This window comes from Marmota marmota, unplaced genomic scaffold (assembly GCF_001458135.2).
Source record: "Marmota marmota marmota unplaced genomic scaffold, marMar, whole genome shotgun sequence".
Lineage (NCBI taxonomy): Eukaryota > Metazoa > Chordata > Mammalia > Rodentia > Sciuridae > Marmota > Marmota marmota.
Genome location: NW_026000082.1, coordinates 31,189,485 through 31,199,368, shown reverse-complemented (window position 1 = coordinate 31,199,368; position 9,884 = coordinate 31,189,485). Strand labels below are relative to the sequence as shown.

The window sequence follows — 9,884 nt, the reverse complement described above, 5'->3', positions numbered from 1 at the left end:
GCCTGGCGTGCGTGCGGCCCGGGTTCGATCCTCAGCACCACATACCAACAAAGATGTTGTGTCCACCGAGAACTAAAAAAATAAATATTAAAAAAAATTCTCTCTCTCTCTCTTAAAAAAAAAAAAAAAGAAAAAAAGCAGGGCCTTGGAAGTTTTGGTTCTTTTTTCCTCCCCTGTTGCAAGTTCACACAGTGGTTTTGGTTGGGTGGTGAAGAGCCGGTGTCATCTGCGGGTGGCACTGCCCACGGTGGGCAGTGGGCGGTGGGCGGGCTGGCGGGCCTCTCTACTCGAAGGTGACCACGTTTAGATTCTGAGGTGGGAAGTGGAGGGTGAATAGGTCACGGTGGCCTTTTATTTTTAGTTTAGCTTTTCCTCTTTTGCTGTCTAGTCATCCTCATCGGTCTTCTGCTTCTTGGTATCAACATCATCATCCTTGTCATCTTCAGCTGCCTGTTTGCCCCTAGCTGCCTCAGCCTCCTCATCTTCCTCTCCATCCTCTTCCTCACCATCACCTTCCTCCTCCTCCACCTCTTCCTCACCACCATCTTCCTCTTCTTCATCTACCTCATTGTCAGCCTCCTGCTCCCCACTTTCCTCACTAGCATTCCCATTAGCAGGGGGTCTCTTCCACTCTCTGCCTCCTCCACAACTTCCTTCTTCTCCTTTACGTCCTTGGTGGGGATTTCAGAGCTAGAGTCCACGGCTGCGTCTGACAGGTGGGGCACGCGGTGATCCAATGCAGTGGGTTAAAAAGGAGACTAGAGTGCAGGGACTCTGGCTGTACAGCTGCCGGAGGTGGTTGCAGCGAATGGGGAGCTGCACCCTGGATGTCGATCTTAACTGCTCTCTCCTCTTCTCCACCCACATCCAGACCATCTCCCAAATCATCATGAATTCTGCCTCTTACACTTCTCTTGCATCCATCTATTTATTGTCACCCCCACGTCACCCAAATCAATGTCAGCTCTTCCATCTCCCTTGGCCTCCACAGCCCAATAGGAACAGATAAAGGGTGAGAACAGGAAATCTGTGGAAGAAATTAATATGGCCAACGAACACAAAAGAGTGACCGATCTTGTTAGTAACTAAAGATAGACCCATAGTATGAATGAAGTTCTAGAGAAATGGAATATTCCTGCATTCGTTCAAACCCTTTCAGAGAACTTTTTTCAGTATCAAAGTTCTGAATGAGAAACTATAACCCAGAAGCTCATCTTTTAGGAATCTGTCCTAAGGAAATGATTGGGTGTCACACAGGATCTATGAGAGTTTAACTATCCACGGATCACTTACCCTGAGCATTTTCTCATTTAATCTTTGGAGAGTCCCCCTGTGAAGCTGGGGGTGTTGAGCCCATTCTACAGATGAGAAAACTGAGACTTAAATAACATTTCCCAGAATGCTTGTAAAGGTCAGAGCTCACACCACAAGCCGAAAAGCCCACAACGCTGCTGTCTCCTGAGCACAAATGCCTTGACCCTAAAGGGAACAGGTTCAGGAGAAACACCATGTGGGTGCCTCCTGCTTGGGAGCTCAGTGGGGAGGCAGGGATGGAGCACGGGGCGGGGGGACTATATGGAGCCCAAGGCAGCTACAGAAGCTATGGAGGGCCTAGGACAGCGGGAGGATCCTGGCCCACTGGCCTTTGTGTGTACTGGCGTGGGGGAGCATGCTGTCCTCCCCTGGCCTAGGCACAGGTGGAATCAGGGAGAAGTAGCAGCCCGTAGCTGGCCACTGCAGCTTGAGGAAAGGAGTTTATTTTGTCTCCAGTGCTGCTTCTGCCTTCTTCCTCTGCCTTTCTACTGTTTGGGCATCACAGTGAGGAAGAAGAGGGAATGGATATGGACCATGTAACCAGCAGAGTCTGCCACAGGGGAATAGAGTCCCCAGGCCACCTCTGGGCACCTCCACTGTGGAGACTTGAGTTAAAAAAAAAAAATTACTCTGTGTTAAGGAGGATAACTAGAGCCTGGGAGTTCAGGGCCAGTGTGGGCCACATAGCAGCACCCTGTCTCTTTTTGGGGGGTTGGGTGGGGAGGGTACCAGGGATTGAACTCAGGGCACTCGACCACTGCACATCCCCAGCCCTGTTTTGTATTTTATTTACAGACAGGGTCTCATTGAGTTGCTTAGCACCTTGCTTCTGCTGAGGCTGGCTTTGAACTCAAAATCCTCCTGTGATTACAGGCCTACGCCACTATGCCCAGCCTCCAACAGCCTGTCTCTTAAAAAAAAAAAAAAAAAGTTTCTGTGCACTCCCAGAGCCAGCCAAGTCGGTAGAGAAGCTGGAGGGGTTTGGGATGCTCTGCTCCATTTCCCTCTACTGCATGGTGCATGGGCAGCCCTGAACTTTACCTTTGGCTCCCTGAGAGGATATGACATGGCAGCCTTGGCAGGGACATTAGTCTTCTTAGGATGGCAGTGGGGGTTGGGGCTCCAAAGCCTTCATTGCAGGGGCCTCTAGCAGAGGAGCTGAGGCCCCCCTGGGGACTGTAGTTTACTAACTAGTTTGGGGATCCTTGTTTGGTAAACTGGCTCTAATTTTTTTTTTTTAATTTAAAAAAACCACGCTGATTTGTAGCATTGGCTGATTTCCATGATGTAAATATTCCCAGTGGGGCCAATTTCAAGCTACCACAGTGTAACAACCAGCTTACAGAATTCCTGAATATTTAACAACTGGCTCTCGGGTGCCCTTACACGCCGACTTTCACACACCACTCCTGTAAGCCCTCCTCTGGGGACTCCCAGAAATAACTGGGGAGCCCTCTGAGGAGAGACAAGTGTTTATCATCACACGAATGGGCTGTTAAAGCTACCGGGGAATTAAATCCAGCTTTGTAGTAACAAGTTGGTAAAGTCAGGGGCTTGGGCAGTATTTGTATCAAAGTGCTTTCATACACATTCTCATTGTAAAATAGACATTACAATGCCCATTCATTCATTCAACAATTATTATTCATATTTTTTATTTATTTATTTTGGTACCAGGAATTGAACCCAGGAGTGCTCAACCACTGAGCCACATCTCCAGCCCTATTTTATTTTTTATTTTGAGATAGGGTCTCACTAAGCTGCTTAGGGCATAGTTAATTGCTGAGGCTGGCTTTGAACTTGTGATCCTCCTGCCTCAGCCTCCTGAGCTACTGGAATTATAGGTGTGCACCACTGCACCCGGCTTCAACAAGTATTTATTGAGAACCTCGTATGTGCCAGGGACCGTTCTGAGCACTAGGGATGAATAAAATGAACAAGATAAAGTTCTTGTCCTCGAGGAGTTCAATGGTAGAGTACTTGACTAGCATATGAGAGGTGCTGGGTTCCATCCCCAGAATAAAGAAACAAACAAACAAACAAAAACAATAAACTGAAATGGTTTGCCACCAGTAAATCTAAATACACAAAAGATATTTTAAATATTTTATTTCAGGCAGATAGAAAACAATTCCAAGTAGAAGGTCTAAATTTACATTGAATGTAATAATAATATCTTGTGAGTTATAAAAAGTAAATGTTTCAGTCAAAGGCAAAGATTGCCAGACTGGATAATAAAAATTCAAATGTGTATTGTCTATAAGAAGTACATCTAAAGCATAAATATACAAAAAAAGAGAAGTGGAAAAAGCATGTTATATAAATACTGTCTTTGGGGCTGGGGATGTGGCTCAAGCGGTAGCGCGCTCGCCTGGCATGCATGTGGCCCGGGTTCGATCCTCAGCACCACATGCAAAACAAAGATGTTGTGTCCGCCGAAAACTAAAAAATAAATATTAAAAAAAAAAAAAGTACTGTCTTTGTCTATTTTGTGCTGTATAACAGAAGACTTGAGAATGGGTAATATAATGAATGGAAATTTATTGGCTCATGGTTCTGGAGGCTGGGAAGTTCAAGATCAAGATACTGGCATCTGGTGAGGGCCTTCATGCTGAATCATAACATAAAGGAAGGCAGAAGGGCGAGGAGAGGGAGAGACAAGAGAGAGCAGGAGTGAGATGGGACTAACCTACTCCCAATCTTAATTTAAAACACCTCTTAAAGGTCCTACTTCTGAACACCAAACAAACTTCAACATAAGTTTTGGAAGGGATAAACATTTGAATCATAGCAAATATTAAACAACAGAAAGATGATAGAGCTAGATTATTTATAGAAGAAAAAAAACAATACTTCATATTTCAGTCAATATAGTCCAAGGGACTATTTCTCCCTAAGTCTGTGTTATACTTTAATGTGTGAAGTCTGCATTTTTGGGACTCTTGAAGCTGTTGGTGAGGGAGAATGAGTGCACTTGCTTCTTATAGCAATAAAGATTTTCTTTGCCACACATATACACACAAAAAAAGAAGAGGAGGAGGAGGAGGAGGAGGAGGAAGAGGAGGAGGAGGAGGAAGAGGAGAAGAAGAGAAAGGAGGAAACTAAGTTTATTTGTTTTGGTTTGGTTTGGTTTGGTTTTGTACCAGGGATTGAACCCAGGGGCACTTAACCATTGAGCCATATCCCCAGCCCTTTTTATTTCATTTATAAAATTTTGAGACAGGACCTCACTAAGTTGCTTAGAGCCCCATTAAGTTGCTGGGATTATAGGCGTGCACCACCACATCAGTTTTTTTTTTGTTGTTGTTGTTATGTTTATTTAGTTGTAGATGAACACACAGTATCTTTATTTATTATTTTTTTAATGTGGTGCTGAGGATTGAACCCAGTGCCTCACACATGTGAGGCAAGCACTTTACCACTGAGTTACAGCCTTAGCCCCAAAACCAAGTTTTAAAAACAAACAAAAAAAAATTTTGTAATCTAGGATAAATTCAAAATTATTTTTGAAAAACCAGTTTCCCAGTAAGGTATAGCAATTTTATATTTGCATGTACCTCATAACATGGTTTAAAAAAAAAAAAAAGAAAAGTATGAAGCCCATAAAACCAAAAAGGCAGAAGGACAAAGAGAAACACAAATCTACAAATCTACATTCCTAGTGGGAGATTCTCTCTCTCTCTCTCTATCTCTCTCTCTCTCTCTCTCTCTCTGTGTGTGTGTGTGTGTGTGTGTCTGTCTGTCTGTCTCTCTCTCTCTCTCTTTCTCTCTCTCTCTTTGTAAGTGCAAGGACCAGCAGCAGACCAAAACAGTCCTAGAAGATGGACCGGTTAACACACCCAGCCTGGCAGACTACTACAGAACACAGTATCCAACCCCAGCAGAATGCCCGTTCTGTTTCAGCTGTCATGGAACATTTAAAAGAAATCAAACATACCCTGGGACACTGAGCAAATCGGAACAGATTTCAAAGTTATTAAAATGATGCAGATATGTTTTCAGACCATAACATATTGATGCTATAAATTAATAAAGAAAACTACAAAGTCCCTACATATTTGGAAATGAAGATGTTTGTAAATAATACATGTTATTCATTGACAACAGAAAATTAATAATAATGTCTTCTGAGAGTTAAAAAAAATAAGGTAAAGTTAAAATATTCAGTGACCATTGCATGTAAACTGAAGGCTGATTAAGTGTTTAAGATCGTTACATAGTCTGTGGGGGGCGGGGGGGGGGAAGACATTGATTAATTTTAAGATTTCATAAGTCAGATAGCAAGTTGAAATTACTAGGGTAACCCCCAAAAGAATAGAAACAGAAACTAGAGGAAATAAGAACAAGATTAGCTGGGCACGGTGGCACATGCCTATAATCCCAGCAGCCCAGGAGGCTCAGGCAGGAGGATCGAAAATTCAAAGCCAGCCTCAGCAATTTAGCAAGGTCCTAAGAACTTAGTGAGACCCTGTCTCGAAATAAATTTAAAAACAAAAAACAAGGGGGCTAGGAATGTGACTCAGTGGATAAACACCCCTGGGTTCAATCCCTGGTAGCAAAAAAAAAAAAAAAAAAAAGACCGAAATTAAATAAATAAATATTAAATAGATAATCTCCCTAATGTAGAAAGAAGAAAGCAAAAATGTAAATAAGGAGATATAAGATTTGAATATTTGTCAGCTTCCACATGAATGTTTAAAATGCTGCTTCTAGCTATAGGTAGGGACTGCACAGGAAGATCTAGCTCCTAGTGGGATCGGAGAGGGTGGAGATGCCAGCCATATCCCTCCTACCTCCTCACTTCGGCCTGCTCTTGTCAATTTCTATCTTCCAGTTTCTGCCTCTCTTTTCCTGAAGGCCTTTTTTTTTTTTAATGGGGTGAGTGATTGAACCCAAGGACTCATGCATGCTAGGCAAGTGCTCTACCAGTAAGCTACGTTCCCCAGCCCAACCTGAAGGCTTTTATCAAAGCTACAGGAGACCTCTCTGCCTTGAGCAGGACGGAGAGGTGGAGCCCCCTCACTCCCCAGGTGAGATGAGCCTGAGGCATCCCCTGGTTGCCCCGTGGATTTGAGCTCGTGGTCACTGGTGTGGTAACACTAGGCAGGCTTTTCTTCCTTGTCTTACTTGTATCCTCTGCTGGTGTTTCCTGCTCCTTCCCAGTAACTGTGCCCTTAAATCCATGTCTCAGGGGCTGTTTCTGGAGGAAGCAGACTGTTGTTCACATGTCTCCTGTGCCAATTCCCAGGCCTCTGTCAAAAAGAGGCAGTTGCCCAAGAGACCGCTGGTCATGAGAGCCTTCCTGAGTGACTGCTGCTTAAGTGGTGTGTCGTTACAGAGGCCAGGGACCTGGGCCCTTGGGGGAAGGTTGGGCTGGCCAGGCTCTAGCCCTCAGCTGGCAAGAAAAATTGGAGGACCCAGTGTGCTTCTTTTAGAACTGCAAGTACAGCGGTAAAGCAATAACCAGGGCAGGAGGCGCGTGCCATACTGGGCCTGCTCCCTGGCAATGAGCACCCAGAACTGAGGCCTTCTGATCCGTCCCAGGGAAGACTGGATATCTTTGTTGGCAAGTCCATGAACTTTCTTAAGGTGAAATGGGTCCAGGACATGTGGTGCCATTTTGTTTTCAAAATAACTAGATAGGGGACTTTCTAGTCTCCTTGCTCACAAATTCTCTACCTTCTGTGACTGTAGTGATGGGATTTTGGGGAACTTGATTTCAAGTAGTTGGAACACCCACAATTCAGAGGAAAGAGGATTTGAATACATATCAACTCCTATATGGGTGGTAAAAGCCTTCGGATCAGGAAGAGCTCCATTCAAACCCCAACCCTGCCACTCAGTAGCTGGATGATGTAGACAAGTGACTCAACCTCTCAGAATGGCAGTTTCCCCATCTATAAAACAGGAATCATAATTGCATTACCTTACAGTATCATTGTGAGGATTAAATTAGAAATGCTCGTAAACAACTTAGTCTCTGGGATATAGGAAATAATAAATGGTATGATGATGATGATGATGATAATGATGATGTTTGCCACAGCTTCCTTATAATAGCAAAAAAATAATGGCAACAATTTAAATTCCATTAATAGAGAATTGGTTAAGTAAAGATGTTACGTCCATCCACATTGTGTAAATATGGAAGCAGCCCTCTAAAGTAAATAAGCACTAGAATCCCTGCTTTACCGATTTTGATGCTCAGGCTCAGAGAAGTGAAGTCACATGTCCAAGGACACTGTGCCACATGGGCAGAATGGACTAGGTTATGTCATGGTAACAAATGACCCCCAAGCCTCAGAGACCATTTTTCTCCCAACAAATATTTCTCACTCATGCACTTGTCATCGTAGAGAAGCCTGGCTGTATTCCACATTATCTCCAATCCAGGCTGGCAGGACAGCCCCTTTCCAGAATGCAGCTGTACTCAAGGTAGGAAAGAAAAAGATGATGGTGCACAGGTAGCTCTTAAGTCTGCTTTAGCAGAAGCCCAATTGTTTACATCCACATTTTGTTGGTCAAGTTGAGTCAAATGGCCACTCCAGAGGTCAACTGAGCAGGGATGTTGAATCCTGTCCCAGTAGGGACGGTCAATAGTTGGAACAGAAGTGCAGTCTACCAGGCTGGGGTTGTAGCTCAGTCGGTAGAGTGCTTGGCTAGCACGTGTGAGGCATTTGCATTTGCAAAGCCCTGGGTTCAATCTGGGTTCAAACCTCAGCACCACATAAATTAGGCAATGTGTCCATTTACTATTAAAAAAAAAAAATGTGTAGTCTACCCCTGTCCACAGCTAAGAATCCTCCTGGGGCTAAGAAGGGTGACAGCTGAGCTATGAGGGAAACCGACAGGTGTTCAGGCTGGATCATGGGGCTATGCTTTCTACTTTAGCATGACCTTCTCTAAGCACTGACCCACATTAACCCAACTCAAAGGAGACTAAGGAGAAGAGGAGGCCAATAGAATTATAAAGTGGGAAAAACTAAAAGTACAATTACCATATGGTCAAGCAGTGTATGTCTGGGTGCATGCCCAAGGGAACGGACATGGGGATGTTGAAGATGTCTGTGCTCCTGCGGAATGAATCCCAACAGCCGTGACATGGAAACAGTCCGAGTGTCTGCGAGTGGAGGACTGGATGTTAAAATGGGGCATATGCTCAGAGTGGAATATTATCCGCCTTCACAAAGCAGGAAATTCTGTCATTTGCGACACCATAGATGGACCTAGAGGATACAATATAAGGTGAAATGCCTAGGCACAGAAAAATACTGCTTGATCTCACTTACATGTGTGTGGAATCTCAAAAAAAAAAAAAAAAAAATGGAACCCTTAGAATTAGTGAGTGGTGGTGGTTATCAGAGGCTGGTGGGGGAGTCTGGTCAGAAGGTACAAAGTTTCAGCCAGACAGAAGGACTAGGTCCTGGAGATCCTGACATGGCATGATGACTGTGACTACTAATAATGCACTGTGTATTTTGAAATAGCTGAAAGAATGGATTTTCAGTGTTCTCACCACATAGAAACAGTATAAGAGTTTATATTCATTAGCCTTCTTTGTTCGCTCCAGAATGAGGACGTGAGCCACAACACTGAGTTCTATCCCATAAACGGATACAATTATTATTAGCCAATTAAAATTAAATAAAAGTTATTTAAAAAGAAAGAGAGATCATGGTGGTCCTTTCAGAACACAGTGACCATAGGTGCCCATAGAGGCAGCTTGTTGACCTCTGCTGTCCAGACTGCAGAGTAGGGGTCAGGTCTTGAGGCTGGGCTTGGTAGAGCACATGGCAGGCCTGGGCCCCTCCTAATTTCCTGAAATGCCACCATCCTCCTCTCTTCACCTAGAAACTGCCTCCACTGGGCAGGCACCCTTCCCTCGGGAGCCTCCCTGGATCCCCTATTGAGTAGGGATCATTAGGACAGTTTAACAGAGGAAGGATGGGAGGCAGAGGGACCCCAATCCACATACAGGCAGATATGACTAGAGAAGGGTCAAGGTTGTTTTTTTGTTTTTTGGGTTTTTTCCCTGGATGATGCAATTATGGATGAATATTTAGATTTTTTTTTGTTGGTTGGTTTGCTTGGTTTGGTCCTGGAGATTGAACCCAGGGCTTTGCAAATGCTAAGCACATTCTCTACCACTGAACAATATTTTTTGCTCTGGATATTTTGATTTTTTAAAAAATTTTATTTTAGTTTAGTTTTCAATGGACCTTTATTTTATTTATTTATATGCAGTGCTAAGAATTGAATGCAGTACCTCACACATGCCAGACAAGCACTCTCTGCCACTGAGCCACAATCCCAGCCCCAGGATATTTTGATTTTTAAAAATGATTTTCTGGGGCTGGGATTGTGGCTAGAATGCTCCCCTAGCATGGGTGGGATCCAGGTTCGATCGTCAGCACCACATAGAAATAAAGGCATTGTGTTGTGTCCATCTACACCTAAAAAATAAATAAATATTTTTTAAATAAATAAATATTTTTTAAAAAAATGAATAAATATATATTTTAAAAAATGATTTTCTGATCTGCACTGAGCATCTAGCAGTCTAAAATCAG

The 9,884-nt window shown here is 43.6% G+C and overlaps 1 pseudogene; it reads right to left on the bottom strand.

Annotated features, from left to right (window-relative positions):
- Window positions 1–375: 375 nt before the first annotated feature.
- Window positions 376–737, bottom strand: LOC125610380 (annotated as a pseudogene).
- Between the last annotated feature and the right edge of the window lie 9,147 nt (window positions 738–9,884).